At 33.9% G+C, this 13309-nt stretch overlaps 1 protein-coding gene across 2 annotated transcripts in view; it reads left to right on the top strand.

The window, feature by feature from the left end:
* Window positions 1-1460: 1460 nt before the first annotated feature.
* The window catches only part of LOC114327676 (calpain-C), a 136192-nt gene continuing 124343 nt past the window's right edge, over window positions 1461-13309 (top strand). For both annotated transcript variants that reach the window (XM_028276362.2, XM_028276361.2), the window contains exon 1: window positions 1461-1684. The gene's annotated coding sequence lies outside the window, so the exon portion shown is untranslated. The remainder of the gene's footprint in view (window positions 1685-13309) is intronic.

Raw genomic sequence — 13309 nt, 5'->3', positions numbered from 1 at the left:
CTGACTTCTGCGAATCTGTTCATTAACTCCTGTAGGGCTTCAGAACTGTCAACGAATACCACAGTGTCGTCTGCGTTTCTTATGTTATTGATACATTCTCCGGTCATTCGAATTCCGGCTTCAACATCATCCACTGCTTCTTGATGAAAGATTTTCTCAGAGTAGATGTTAAACAGCAGTGGGGATAGTATACATCCCTGACGGACCCCACGTTTGATGTTGATATCGTCGGATTCTCCTGCCTCTGTCCGGATAGAGGATGTTTGATTCCAGTACAGATTGCTAATAATCCTTAAATCACAGGTGTTAATTCCAATATTGGTTAATATCTCCATCAGCTTGTCTTGTTCTATATCTATACATCTATATCTTTGAACCATGGCCTGCAAACTGAATAGTGCTTCTCTAGTTCCAAGGTTGTTTCTGAAACCAAACTGTGTTTCGCTTAGTTGTAGGTACTTCTATTTTATTGTAAATTTTCGAGTGCAGTATTCTTAAGAAAATTTTCAGTGCATAATTCATCAGACTGATAGTGCGATGAGTGCTACACTGTTTGGCGTTCATTAATTTTTTTGAAATGAATGTCGACTCGATTCAAGTTCTCTGTTTAACCCAGATATGACAATACCAAAAGGCACCGCAAGGAAAATATTCCAATATGCGGTTCAGAGAACCTGTATGAAACGAGTCTTTGTACCCTAATACAGAGTATGGCATTAGTAAAATTAGAAAATCTACGGTTTCGTTTTAATTTAAATCTGTCTCCTGCCATCCCCGATAGTATTATTTCTAGGTCTACCTGTTGCCAAGGAGGCTCTGCAGAAGACAAATTTACACCAAAACGTCTGTAGTTCTCGGTACAAAAATACGTTTTGTACAAAAAGGGCGTTTTGGTGTAAATTTGTCTTCTGCAGAGCCTCCTTGACAACAGGTAGATCTAGAAATAGTACTATCGGGGGATGGCAGGAGACACATTTAAATCAAAACGAAACCGTAGATTTTCTAATTTTATTAATTTTTTTGTTCAATATTATTACAAATGTTGATATAGTAGCCAGTTTGTTGGTACCTATATATGCCCTGTTTCGTATAGTTTATTGAAGAGGCTTAAAAGAGAATGTTCACCCTTATGGTCGAGTAGTTTGATAATTTGACTGGGAGTTTCATATGGACCGGTTGCTTTCCTTCTCCTATTCTTTCATTCTTTGATATCTAGCTTTATAGCTCTTTCCATTTAATCGAAGGTTATATTTATGTTCGAGATAATTGGACGACATAACGTATTTTAATTAAAACTGTGGTATATTCCCAAAATATAGTACATAATATAGAAATGTTACAAGAATTTGGTTTCAGAATCATTTATACGTTAATCCCTGCATTCGTCTCTGAACTAGAATAACTGGCAACGCGGTACCGCTGAAAGATATTTTCTTCTTCGTAGTTCGCATTCAGTCGCAGCTCGGCAAAGAATTTACGTGGACGGGAAACCGTTTGGACCTCGAAAACTGACACGTGCTTCACAATTGTCAATCTCCACAATAATTTTACTTTCAGTTTTGTCAACATCCGATGTTGATTTTTCGTGTATCAGTGAAAGTCTAAAAGTGAATGATGTGATTTGTTTAGTGCGAGCTCATTTTTTGTGGATTTCTATTTGGATTGTTGGTAATAACAGATCAAAGTAAGTGTGGTGTATTAACGGTGAAAGGACAGATGGTTTAGTCTAGCTATTTTCATTGATGGTGGTTGGTTTTCAAACAAACTTATAAGATTTTGACAAAAAACTACTATTATCGTACTTCTTTAGAAAATTGACTGACATTTAGGTCCCCAAGATAAAAAAAAGATGTTCTGTACTGTACTGCCAGCCTGACCACTGACTACTTGATAAACTCTAATTATTTTAGAAGTGCTTTCCTGCTACGACTGTTTTTCGTGACATGAATCCAACTTTAACTCAAAAGTTTCTATCAGACAAGTAATGATGGCATGTGTTGTATCGCTTCAAACCTTTAAATCTTGTATTGTACCCTCGGAGATCGCTGGGAAAATTTACACTCAAAATAACAAAATTCAGTTTGGCAACACTGTGTGAATGTTGATAGTAAATATCCCTTTTAACATAAACAGAACTAATTTAGTCCAGACAAATTAATATATTTTTTTGCCAACAAAAATGAAATTTTTCAACCAAATAATGTTTCAAATATGATGTGCAAAATAATTTTTAATTGGATTCTGTTAATGAGCTTGCTTTTTTTGTCATTAAAGTAGAAAAAACTTTAAATTTCACTCATTAAATCATTACTGTCCAGTTATCGTCTTAATTATTTTAACTGTACTAATATCCGTCGACTAATTCTGGATGATTAATGGGTTGTTAAAACATTTTATCTGTAGCGGCTTCTGGAATGTCTTAAAAATATCGAATTTCATTGATAAAATGCGTATATCCCACCGATCTTCGCTTCGATCATAAATATAATTCTTCTCCGGTAATTGACTATGATGCTGCTCAAATCATTTAACAATTCTACTCAAAAAATCCGGACACTTGTATTTTGTATGTTTTTTTTTTAATTATGTAGGTTTTTAGTGGTTTAAATGTGGAGGAAGTAAACATGAATCATAAAAATTAAGGGTAAAAACATTAATCATAGAAATTGTTTATTGAAAACACTAAAATAGTATATTAAGTATTGAGAACGGTAAGGGTTTTATAACGATCGAAGACAATTGTTTGGAGGAGGAGCGGAGCGACGACTCAAATTATTGTCTGAGATCGTTTAACCTTAACGTTCGACATGCTTATAACGTTTTTTGCACGATTGATACCATTATAAATTATAAAATTAAACATTTTCGTCATATTGACTAGTTTCATTCATTTTATCAAGATAGATACTTTGGTTGTTAGGTAGTAACTAGGGTGCATAACAACAATGGAGAATTGAGTTTTTATTTAGTTGTCAATAATTTTAAGTACAATTTTGATTATTATAAATTAAAATATGAGCGAAAGTGAATTTGAAGAAATTGAACGGGCTTGGGAAGAAGGGTGTTCCGCAATTATTCCCGAAAAATATTGTGCAATACTAGTAATACTACTAATGTATGCGATTCTGCAGAAGTTTCTGTTAGAAGTGAAACCACAGCCCAAACAAGTGGGATTTCATTAAATAATTTAACAAATTGTACCATAAGTTTCAATATTAATAAATAATTCGTTAATTTTCTTTATTCTTTCAAAAAATAAATTAAAATTAAGAGTTTTTTTAACTCGACGGTAAGTGAATTACTTACCGTCGAGTTGGAGTACTTACCGTCGAGTTGGATTACTTACCGTCGAGTTGCTAGTAAATGTCACCTACTGACGTAAAATCTGTCACGGTAAACAGTCAAAAATGATCAATCGTGCAAAAAAGTAATATAGGAAAAATAAGTAACCCAAAAGAAAATAGGTAATAAATAACGCAAAACTTTTTTATTGGTGAATAAAAAATTATTCTGTCACCTTTAAAGGAGATAATTTTGAACATTTGTTGTAGCTTTGCACCTAGTTAAAATATTTTTAGTAATATTTTCTGTTATTGTTCTACTTTGGTATTATTATATTGGAGACTTCTTGATAATGTATTAAGAAATGAAAAATACGCTCGAAGATGTTTTATTTTTTCGCATAAAAACGGAGCACCATAGGAAAAAAATACAAGATAGGTTCTCTTTCATAAATTACATGTGGAATACAAAAATAATTTTTAATTTGAAATATCTCAGTGGCGTACCATTTTTTTCTTTAAAAAATTCAGACCATTACCCGTAGGCGCGCCAATGATGAATATAAAATTGTTATTTGATTGCCAAAAAATGCGCAATAACTACCTCTTAAAACCCACCAACTCTAATTTTCATATCTCAACCGGTCTAAGAGCAATAAAAAAATTGGCATTTTAAAATAAAAATTTCAACACTCTGTATCTCGGAAACAAAGCATTTGCGGACATACGTTTATAAAGCAAACTGCCATTAATTTTTCATGTAGAATTATCCCTTAAAGTTTTCATACTTTAACTGTATAATAAAGAAACAAGTTTTCTATTCAAGAAGCAGGAACAAGTGACAGACTATTGTAAATTAAAGCTTTGGGTGAAACTACCAGTGGCGGCTCGTGATTTTTACAATAGGGGAGGCTATACCTAACTGTAAAATATCTAGACAAATTTGCACTAGCAAAAAAATGCGTCAAAAAATGTAATTTAAGGCCCCATCTTTTGACCATTTTTTATTTACATTTCATAATATCATCCTAATTCATAATTTCATGATATTATCATTTTAAAAATAGTTAGTCTAATAGTAAAAGTTTAATACCAAAGTTTGTGTCGTTTATTTGTTAACAATTCCATCCATTTGTAAATAGATACCTATGCATATCAAAATAAATACAGATTTGAAGTTTTGCAGTCCATACATAATGAAGCTTCAAATTTTTTAAGATACTCAACTGAATTTGTTTAATTCTAAACGCGGCCTACGCCTACTGCGAATTCAAAAACACGATAAATTACCGATATTTTGCTTTGAGTTAGAGATATCGGAAAAAGTTATTTGAGCAAGTTGTTCCAAATATTATTATAACCCCACATACCAAATTTCATAACAAAATTCGCACTTTTAGATTTTTCATTATTTTTAGTCAGGACCCTAAAATTCGTTGTTCCGAGACGCACCCAACCACCCAACGGAGCTGAAAAGGTACTCTGCCTCCCTTGGTATATCTCCGGGCAGCGTGTGATGGCGCCGTAGATGCCACTGTTAGGAGACCGGGTCTTCTTAAACGCCTGCTGCGCTGCACGGAGCATTAGCAATGGAGAATGCTGGGCTTCTCGGCTCCGTTCGTGCATCTCGGGATAACCCAGGGTCCTGCCTACAATAATATGTAATAAAACTGAGACGCGAGACGCGATCATGCGTTCTAATGCTAATGCTCAGTACGTATGGATAATTAGTGATAATATGGAATTTACACGTTGTATAATAGTGAGAGTAATTATTGTTGTTTTCGCGATTCATGATAAACAAAACAGTATAGAGTGTGTAAAAAATTTATGGGGAGGCTGAGCCTCCCTTGCCTCCTCTGACGAGCCGCCACTGGAAACTACCTTTTTATTTTATGTATTTATGTCTTTGACTGCAAGTTACGGTTTATCTGCGATCTTCGTTATCCGCGACAACCGTGCCACTCAACCCCACGGATAAACGGGAGTTGACTGTATTTTGGAATTCCAAAATTGACATTCTCAGCAAAATTCAGTTTGTTTCTAAAATTTTTAGAGGTCGAATCTCTGGCGACTTGACGATAAAAGAAATGTTGCATTGGGGACAAATTGTGGATTGATTAAGGACAAACCACCATTGTATGTGGTTGTCTTTTTTTTAAGACAAATCACATGCTATGATTTTTTTGTGATGGATATTAGGGTGGAAGGAAAGGATACGAAAAAAAATTTTTTTCAAGGAACTTTCTAATAGCACTCGGAAGTTGCCTTATTATGTCTACAATAAAACTACAAAATAGTTTTGTTCTAGGTTTACATCTTGAGGTGCCGCAAGAGCTTTGAAAAGATAGGGTTTTAACAAAAAAAATAAAGAAAATTTGAAATATTTTAAATATTTAACCTGGTGCCGTAGCTAACATTTCTTAGTCAAATATTGTTTCTAATAACAGTTAACATTGCTATCATTGCTATTTGTACACATTGCTATAAGATTTCTTTAGTTACAATATTCCTCTTGATACTTAAATAAATTGTTTTTTTATCTCAAGCTTGGACATAATCTTTTGGGAAGCAATATTTGTTCTAACAAAGCCATTTTTGCTTCAAGACCACAGACACTAAGAGATTATGACTCAGTCACGAGCTTTATGACTATTTTCACTGCCTGTGTATGATAGGGAAAGCACGGAAAATCCACACACTGCACCTGACAACTAGGGTCTCTTGCTGTACTTATTATACTTTTTTAAGTCCTCATCAGTTATTTGTTTTGTCATAGGACATAGGAGGCTCAGTAATTTCTTCTTCCGTCCAGTTAATTATATCAATGTAGTCATTGGCATTAAAGTTAGGCTTCGGGACAACAAACTTCCTTAATTTATGAGTTCCGATCTTGTCTTCAAAAGTCGCCGCCTACCTAGCTCCCTTATGTGTTTTATTGTCAGATAACATGGAAAGAAGCACATTTTCTGGGTGAGAGAAGTAATCATTCCTTTGAATTACTGGATCAGTTATTTGGAGATGTTCCTTACAAAAAAAGATAACGTAAAAATTTGATGAGTCTCCATAGATGTTTTGATCCATTTACGCAAAATGGTTTCAGTTTGATATTAAATCAGACTATGGCATACACATTCATCAAATATATAGTTAAAGTTTTCAGATTATTTGAAGCATTCTCTGTTGCAACATATAACCGAAGAAGGCAATTGACCAACGTAAGCCATCGTGAATGAGTTCATTTCCCATGAGTTTTTAAAGAATGATCAGAAGGACATACACCATTGGAGATAGCTTTGCATATTTCAAGTAAATATTTTGAACCTGTGCTTAGATCATTCTTAATATCTAGAATAGGGAGGTTGTTTTGTATGGGAGCGAAATTAACCACAGGAAGCTGGTTACAGATTTCAAGTTTTTTCCCTAAAAGCCTTCCAAATTCATTAGGGCCTTTAGTTTTTCCATCCAATATGCAAAACAAATGACGCAAAAGCAATTCATTGGTATAGAAAAAACAAATCAGCCACTTCAGCGGCTTATTTAGGTTTTTTTCTATTAAAGCTATTACACCATTGTTAACACCGGTGTTAGTGGCAGTTCCATCACATCCAACAGCTGGAAATGTTCAAAGAATTGTCACCTTGAAAATGGTCCATTACTCTATCTTTTATAGCTTCACCTGTTCCGGAAGCAGGAGTTATATGCCCTAGGAACACTAGGAAGATTGATACAGGTTAGGGATGGGAAAAACCTATCGGTTATAACCTGAAACCAGTTTTTCTCCTCGGCAATAATCGGTTTTTCCGGTTGTTTTTTGTCTCGGTTATAACCGGTTTTTTCTTTTTAAAGTAATAGCCGGTGAAAAACCGGATAAGTGGAAAAATACTGAATTCGGAGAAAAAATGGGAAAATTTTTCGCTCCCCGCGCGTAAATGAGAAATTTTCAGCTGACTGAAACCGATTTCACAACACTGATGACTGATTTCTATACTGATATAGACTGATAAGATTCGAATGGAGTATCGCAAACTAAAGCCAATGTAAATGTCACCTATTGAGTATTGGCTATGAATAAAAAAACCGGACACCGGTTTATGGAATAACCGTTTTTTTTTGACTCGTTATAACCGCTAGGTTACACCGTAGGTAGAAAAAACCGGTATAACCAAAAACCGGTGTTTTGTCAATAACCGCCATCCCTAATACAGGTTCCTCTATTATTAAAATATGCTCTTCTACTATAGTTAGAATGTTAAGGTATATTAAGGAATGAAATAAATATTTACTATTAAACATTTCTTAAATGTGGAATTCAAGTTCAAACTTTGCCAGTTTTAGTAAAAATAAAGATTGGATTGTTGTAAGTTAAAACTAAAATTTTACTAAACCAAAATCATCAAAATTCGCAAAATTTTACTAAAAATTCTAACTTTCAACATTTTCGCGGCACCTCTAAAAATATTTTGTTTGGAAAAATATTTTATTTGTGGCTTAACAATGGCTATAGACAACTTTCTATCACTATTACACATTGAAGTTATAAAAACATTTTTTTCGTTCCACCCTAATGGATATTCTTGAATTAAAGTTGATTTCATGTAATTGAATGAACTAACTTTCGATAAAGTCGTCCCAGGAACGCAACTCATAAATATTGGCAATTTGATTTTAAAGTCTTCTACTTTAAAATGTATAATACGTATGTCTGAATTGTCGGTATGAATGAATCGGAATAACTTAAATTATTAGAAAAATTTTTTTACTTGGCATCAACATTTCTGTGATTTTTGATTTCAACATTTTTGATTTAATTTAAATGCCACAAAAAAATAGCTTCAGAACAATGTTAGGGACTAAAAAAAACAATAATATTTACTGCGAAATCTGACTCAAAAACGATATGATATTTTCTCTTGATTATGACTTCTCTACGCGTCTTATTCCCAATCAAATTGAAATTTATTATTAAAGTTATGTACTAATCACCAACCGCGATACCTACTGATCTGTTCATAGTTCATATTCACCAATATCATTACTATTTAATGTCCCGCTGATTACCATCTTTATGTATGCCACAGTCACAAATATGTTAACAATAATTATTAAGTAGAAATTCCAATATGCATGGACCGCATTTAAAATATTTGAGAGTGAAAGTACCGAAAATGTAGGACGTCGATAATAGTGAGGTATTCTTTTAATATTATAATAGCTACGAAAGTTGAAACTGATAATTTACGATGAGAATATTTAGAGAAAAGTACTTGTTGGTGATGAATTCAGAGGAATTTTAGGTATATCTTTAAACTTTTTGGTTTTGTGATTTAACCCTGCTGTCCTGTTCGGGTCTATTTGACCCAAAAAATAATTTATTTCTTATTTTTCAAATTATTACGCGGCGTAACGATTTGGTGTTTCGTGACTTTATTACCTAATATGAGGTCTTTCAATTGCATATGAGATAAACATTCAACTTCCTGATTTTTTTGATAAAAATGAAATTGTTACCTAGGGTACGTTCGGGTCAATGTGACCCGCGTATTTAAACCGTTAAAAATTACCTGTGTATGTGTGTTTAGTTGGCAGTATTCTAAATTAGCAGTACCTGTGTGTTTGTCAGCCGGCTACGTCTGTAAATAAAAACAGGTTTCTGCAAGCTAAAACTTGTAAAATAAACTGTAGTATAGCTGGACGATGTTGCAAACCAAATTATAAATATGACCAACATGGACGGACAGCATGTATTTGGAACCAACTGGAAAGACATGAATAAAGTTAGTTTCCAAACATACATTGGTCTTTTATTTTTAGCTCGAGTTTATAAGTCCCATGGTGAATCAACTAAAAGTTTATGGAATGAAGAAACGGGTCGTACTATATTTCGATCAACAATGTCGCTTGATATATTTACAAAAAGTTTGCAAGTATGTAATACGTTTTGATAACAAAACTACTAGACAGGATAGAAGACGTTTTGATAAACTTGCGGCAATACGTGAAATTTATGAAACATGGGTAGAAAATGTAAAAATAAATTTTAACCCTGATGAAAATGTTACCGTCGATAAGCAACTAGTTGACTTTAGAGGTCGCTCTCCCTTCAAATGGTACATTCCAGCAAGCCAGCGAAATATGGCACAAAACTTTGGGGTTTATGTAATTATGAACAGTAAAACTTCTTATGCTCTAAAATTGCAGATCTATACAGAAATGCGTGTGATGTGTGACTTGAGTAGTGATTTGGAATGCCACAATATTACGTTTATAATAACTTTTTTACATCGTAAAATTTAGGACAATTTCTTCTAAAACAAAGTAGATATAATGCCGGGGATTATAAGTAAAATAAACCGGAGCTTTCAGCAAAAATCGCGAATAAAGAAGTTCATAGCTCGTCTTTTTTGCTTCATGCAAGATTTGACAATATTCCCAAAAATAATAAAAATGTTGTTCTTATGAGTACTTTGCATCATGAATCGATGCATCATGCATCACTTTCATCAAATGAAAAAGCCCCAAATTATTTTAGATTCCAATTCCAATAAGGAAGCAGTGGTCACTCTAGATTAGCTTGTGGGCACGTATACACGTGAGAAGAGATAAATCGCTGGCCAATGATTGTTTTTTATAATCTACTGGACATTTCTGCCTACAACGCGTTCGTGTTATGGGCATCAATAAATATCCAATGGAATACCAATCAATTGGGAAAACGGCGAATTTTTCTTGAGGAATTGGAAAAAAACTAATGAATCCAGTCATCATTTCCAGAAAAAATATACCAATAATTAAAGGCTCTTACGAACTGGTAAAAAGGACACGAGCAGGAACAAGTAGACAAGATGGAAATGCTAGTGAACCGTCTATTAAATCTAACTCCGCCTGCTAAACGAACACGCTGTAAACTTGCCGTAAAAACGATAACAAGACTAATTATTATGTTGTATTATATCACAAACATATTTGTAAAATCCATTCTTTTTATTACTGTCTCAGTTGTAAACTGAATTAAATTTTTGTAGATATTTGTTACTAGGCTTTTTTGAAAGAAAAAAATGCCTTTTGTTTTTGTTAATTAGGTTTAATTTACATTAACAACATAATTTTGGTTTATTAACCATAATTTCTTGTTAATAAAGTTTTATTTATCACCATTAGCTTATTTTATTTCGATTAAGGAACGTAAACCATAGTTGGGTCATATTGACCCGAACAGTACATCTGTGTAGTTGACTCGAACGGGACAGCAGGGTTAAACAAATTATGGATTGTTTATAGAAACCATTCGAAGGTTTGGTGCTACTATATTGTCACTGTTCTATAGTGATAATATCTCTTTTGTCGTTTCCCCATTAGTAAGGATCGTGATTCCCTCCAATAAACCGTTCGAAAAGGCTGGTGCTACTATTGTTCTATAAGATAATCTTTCTTTTGTTCTTTGCCCATTGCTGAGGGTCGTGATTCCCTCCATTATTAATAACAAATACTCATTGATGAACTCTTGGTCCTCTTGGTCTTATCCCCGGAACGTTTCCAGAAACAATTAATCTCTCTAAATTATCGTCACCTCTGCAAACCATGTTAATAATAGAAAACCACCATCATTAACCCATTTAGCGCCAAAGGTTCGAAAACGCACCATTTTTTTGTAGAATTTTTTTTGACAATTAGTTAATTTTTTTAAATCTTTGTATTTTTTAAGCAACCACAAGATATAAGTGTAACTAAATTTAATTTTGTTTAATTTCCAAACTCGTGCTTTCATCACAAAAATATTTTCTAAATGTCCGACATTTTCAATCCTTCGACACAACTTTATTTTTACTGTAGTAATTTTATTGGCATAACACTTTTGTGGTCAAATAAATTAAAACATTATTTTTTTAACCTATTTGTACACCAATTGTTATAAAAATACAAAAAAAAAATAATTTCTGAGTCATCAAATCTCGTGTTTGAAAATAATGGTTCGATAACGAACCATTGGCGGAAGTCGACATATAATCCTGTCTGATCAGGAATAAGTTCAAGGTGATGCACAGGCAGTAATTTGTTGGGATATTTCTTTATTATGTGTAAAAACACGTATCCACTGTGCTTGCGCGCCGAGCTCCTGCAACTATAGTGGACACGTTTGGCGCTCCCGGACTGTGCAATTGTGCGCAATCTTCCTCGGCGCTCCAATCTGTGGAAAATTTATATGTAAGGGAGCGCATACCGTATAGATTGGAGCAGCTGCAGGGAGCGCGGAGCGCAAGAAGTTCGTGAACATAGTGGATGGTTCGCGCTCTCGGACCATGCAACAGTGTGCGCTCCTCCTCAACGGTCCAATTGGTGTCGGTTTATATGTAGAGGAGCGCATACCGTGTCGATTGGAGCAGTTGCAGGGAGCGCGGAGTGCAAGAAGTTTGTGAACATATTGGATGGTTGGCGCTCCCGGACCGTGCAACAGTGCGCTAACGACCGTGCGGCAGTGCCTCGGTGGTCCAATATTACTAACGTAGTGGATACGTAACTTTAGAAAGACGGGTATTCTGGTATTCAGTTTTGTTATAATCTAGGGTGGGGGAGGGGGCTACATAAGGGAGGTTGTGTAGTGTTGTAGACAATATGTCGATTTGTCGAATTTATGCAACTGGCACAGTGCAAGATACAGGAATGGAAAGTGTAAACTAGAAATATCTAAAATAATTTCTAAAAAGATAGAGGGCCGTTCGACTTCCTTTTTGAGAAAGAAGCTGAAGAAGGTGTAGGCAATGTTCTAACCATACTATTTTTGTTTATCAAAACTTCCAGGTCCATTTACACTCTAAATGTTTTGAGACTTTTCACAAAAAATAAAATTGTGTATTTCAATTTTTATATCTCACTTCCGCCAAAGGTTCGAAAACGAACCATTTTGTTGTTGTGACACCTGCCATTATCAAAGTGTAAAATAATTTTTTTACGAATGTTTAAGTTTATTATACTCTAGTTAATCAAATATATTACATATTATTGCAGTATTTCTTTGCTTGGCGGTTAATGGGTTAACAAAATGACTCCTGTGATTGTCATTAGAGGAACGTTATACTGATGTGAAGGCATTAAACAAAGATGACTTAGTAATAACAGAAAAGATGCTAATTCGTATGCCAGATATGCTTTGATATCGCCGACTGTTTCTGTCAAAATGCACATACGTTGAAATAATAGTAAGGGATCAGTGACGACAGAATATTTTTCGACTTCAATATTATCATAATATTAAAGGGAACTTAATGTTGTTCTGAAGCTATTTCCTTGTGGCATTTTTATAATTACGTATTTTTTATGGGAAATAAGCCACAATTTTACTAAAAAATGAATTTATTAACGTTTCGAAGCCCAAATCGGGTTTCGTTGTCAAAATACAAAATACTATTAAAATAAAACAAACATGTTGTTGCTAAGTAAAAAAATTCTTCTAATAATTTATTTAATCTGACTCATTTATATTGGCAATTCAGACGTATATTATACATTTTAAAGTAGAAGACTTTAAAATGATATCGCCAATACTTATGAGTTGCGTTCCTGGGACGACTTTACTAAAAGATAGTTCATTCGATTACATGAAATCAATCCCAACTCAAGAATATCCGTCGCAAAAAAAAATCATAGCATGTGATCTGTCTTTAAAAAGACAACCAAATGCAACGATGACAGTAAAATTCTCGCGTTAGAGATTCCATAGTAAATCACGAGGGAAAACCAGGAAAAAACCTCGTGATACTATCCCGACATCGTAAGTATTTGGTTTTACATTTAATCTACCTTCAAAAAACTAATACCAAATTCTGACTTTAATATGAAGAGCTCAAGAATAAAAGGATGAGGGCCATTATTTGTCATTATGGAGCTAATACTAATTCCTTGTACTTTATCCCATGTAAAATATTGTATGGTATCTAACTAAGCAATATATATGACGGTGTACAAGCCATTCAGCTTTGAAAAATAGGTCTTCTTGGCTAAAAGAATGAAGGTGCTATACAAACGCAGGC

This window comes from Diabrotica virgifera, chromosome 2, assembly GCF_917563875.1.
Source record: "Diabrotica virgifera virgifera chromosome 2, PGI_DIABVI_V3a".
NCBI classification, from domain to species: domain Eukaryota; kingdom Metazoa; phylum Arthropoda; class Insecta; order Coleoptera; family Chrysomelidae; genus Diabrotica; species Diabrotica virgifera.
The sequence above is the reverse complement of the archived record's forward strand: the minus strand, read 5'-3'. Positions and strand labels throughout refer to the sequence as shown.